The sequence below is a fragment of the Marmota monax genome, unplaced genomic scaffold (genome assembly GCF_021218885.2).
Source record: "Marmota monax isolate L192 unplaced genomic scaffold, Marmota_monax_Labrador192_F-V1.1 WCK01_AAM20220418_F8-fsc00629, whole genome shotgun sequence".
In the NCBI taxonomy this organism is placed as follows: domain Eukaryota; kingdom Metazoa; phylum Chordata; class Mammalia; order Rodentia; family Sciuridae; genus Marmota; species Marmota monax.
The window spans coordinates 141,446-144,580 of NW_026692023.1; the positions used below are offsets into that span (position 1 = coordinate 141,446).

The following is a 3,135-nucleotide window of genomic DNA, read 5'->3' on the forward strand; positions in this document are numbered from 1 at the left end:
ATTGTTTCATTTGTGAAGAATAAGCTTCTTTCTTTGAATCCACCCCATTTATTAATTCCTATTTTTACTTTTTGTATTTTAGGAATCTTGTTCAAGAAGTCAAGTCCTAAGCTAACATGATGAGGATGTGGACCTTCTTTTTTTCTCTTAGTCACAGGGTTTCCATTCTCATGTCTAACTCTTTGATCTACTTTGAGTTGATTTTTGAGCACAGTGAGAGATAGAGATTTAATTTCATCTTTCTACATATGGATTTCCAGTTTTCCCAGCACCAATTGTTGAAGAGGCTATCTTTTCTCCAATTTATGTTTTTGGCATCTTTTTCTAGTATGAGATTGGTCTACATGTCTCTTGGTACCTTGTTTAATTTTTTTTTAACTATTTCTCTGTAGTATAGTTCAAGGTCTAGTATTGTGATGCCTACTGATTCACTCATTTTGTTGAGAATTGCTTTGTCTATTGTGGCTCTCCTATTTTTTTTCAAATTAAGTTAATGCTTGCTTTTTCTAGTTTTATGAAGAATGTCATTGGAAGTTTAAAAGGAATTCCACTGAATCTGTATAACTACTTTGTTAGTATGGCTGTTTTGACTATGATCATTCTGCCTATCCAAGTGCCTGGAACATCTTTACATCTTCTAAGATCTTCAATCTATATCTTTTGTGTTCTGTAGTTTTCATTGTAGAGGTATTTTAACTCTTTTTTAGATTGATTCCCAAGTATTTTGTTTTATTCTTTTTTTGAGGCCATTATTAATGGGGTGATTATCCTAATTTTATTTTTACAGTGGATTCATTGTTAAAGTATAGAAATGCACTTGGTTTATGGGTGTTTGTTTTGCTGAATTTATTTATTAGTAAAGAAATTTTTCAGGTTAATTTTTTTTTTGGTTTTCTAAATATAGAAGCATGTCATTAACAAATAATGATAGTTTGAGTTCCTCTTTTCCTACTCATTTATCTTTAATTCTTTCTTCTAATTGTTTTGGATAGAGTTTCAAAGATGTTGTTGAATAGAAGTGGCAAAAAGGGCATCTTTTTTTTTTTAATTTTAGAGGGAATGCTTTAAATTTTTCTCCCTTAAGAACAATGTTTCTGAGGGGCCACTGTGGGAGGGCCAGGCACAGTGGCCCAGTCACTCCCGCCTCCTACCGGTGCTTTGAGGTGGGGGGGAGCCAGAGGATGGAAACACCCCTCTAAGGCAATGAGGCCCTGAGCCTGGGCGGTAGCACCAGTGGCAATGGCAGCAACTTAGCGTCCCAGGGCTGCTTGTTCCCTGGGGCTCCCCAGAAGGACATGCTGACACTGAGCCTGAGCAAGCAGGTGTTGCCGCTCCAGATAGCGGCTGCGCCACCTCAGCCTCCAAGGGCTGGATGGGCACCCCCAGGGCAGTGGCCCCCGGCCTCTGCCCTCCTCACCAGACCTGGAGCTACTCAAGCTCACCTCTCCTGAGCTCGAGCGCCCCATAATCCAGTCCAAAGGGCTGGTCACCACCACACGACAAGCACGCAGTTCCTCTACCCCAAGGTGGCAGCCAGGGAGGAGCAGGAGTTCACCGAGGTCTTTGTTAAGGCCCTGGAAGATTTGCACAAGCAGAATCAGCCTGGCGCCTGTACGGCCGTCTCTGCTGCGGCACTGAAGGAAGACCCTCTGGCACGGCATCCAGCGCCTAGCCCCCTATTCACCCCACCTCGGTGAGCTGCCCACAAGGAGGCACCGCTCTAAGCTAACCTGAGCAGCTAGCGAGTGGCTCGCAGGGTGCTGGGTGCTGCCACTGTGGCCTTCACTGCCGATCCTATTCCCTTCACACTGTAGCTGCCCCCATAGCACTGGGTCTGCTGCGCCTGCTTCCGTGAGAGCCCGCTGCTGTGGCCCATCGAGGTGGACATGCAAGAGCCAGATCACAATCAGCTGGCCAAATGCATGCCAGCTTCCAAGTGACACAAGTGCAAGCTGGAGCGCATCTCACACTTGGAGGAGAAAGTGAAGACGCTCAAGAGCCAGATCAGGAGCTGGAGTCCACCGCGAGCCTGCTGAACCAGCAAGTGGAGCAGCTCAAGCAGAAAGTTATCAGACCCAGCTGCTGCCCCAGCACCAGGTGCTGGCATACTGAGCCCGAGCAGGGGGGCAGCCCCCCTGCTTGAGTAGCGGGCTCACTAGGGGCGAGGCATGGGTGCCCCAGACTTGGAGAGCATGCAGCCCTGGTGACCCCCTCCCCTAGAGTGCCTAGGACTTGGAGAGGGCGTGGCCCCAGGTATATCCCAGGGGGTACCCAGATCTCAGAGAGGGCTCCCTGTACTTCAATAAGCTGGACCCCCAGCTCCTTGGGGGCATGATACCACCCCCCTTCATCGAGCTGCCTCTGTCTGTGGCCCTGTGTTGCAGAAACCTGAGAGCCCCGAGAGCTGTCCCTTTATACACACCTTTGTGGAAGGGGCTCTGTTGGGCACAGCCAGCAGCCTGCCTTTTCTTTTACTTTTTTTTTTTTTTTTTTTTTTTTTGCCTTTGGAAGAAAGAAGAACAAAGTGTTCGGTTCTGCCCTATTTATATTTTCACTCGGGAACAAATGGTTGTGTATACGTGTGTGTTTCCTTGTGTTTTTTTTCAAGAAAGGGGAAGAAGAAGAAAAAAATTACTATGCCTTTTCCTAGCTCTGGCTACCCTCTTCTATCCTTCCGACAACCACTCCCTTTTTGTTCTTTTGTTTTTGTCTTTCTTTTTGTTTTGCTAGGAGTCCGAATTCCTATTTGTAATTCTTTGTTCGCCCTGTTTTCTGTTTTCAGTATCCTTATGCCAAAAAGAAATATAATAAGTAAATAAATAATGCAAAGAAAAGAAAAAAAATAATGTTTCCCTTGTGTTTACCATTGACAGCTTTTATAGTGTTAAGATATATGTCTACTATACATAGTTTTCTAGTGTTTCGATCATGTATGTAGTCAAATGCTTTTTCTGCATTTTTTAAGATAATTTTCTGATTCTTGTCTTTACATCTATTTACTTAAAAAATGTTTATTGATTTTCACGTGTTGAACCGACCCTGCATCCCTGGGACAACCCCACTGATCATATTGCACTATCTTTTTAATATGATTTTGTATGCTGCTTGTCATAATTTTATTGAGAATTATTACAT

General features: G+C 44.3%; 1 pseudogene; it reads left to right on the top strand.

The window, feature by feature from the left end:
- The first annotated feature begins 1,181 nt into the window (after positions 1-1,181).
- LOC124097471 (transcription factor JunD-like) lies at positions 1,182-1,697 on the top strand (annotated as a pseudogene).
- The last annotated feature ends 1,438 nt before the right edge of the window (positions 1,698-3,135 follow it).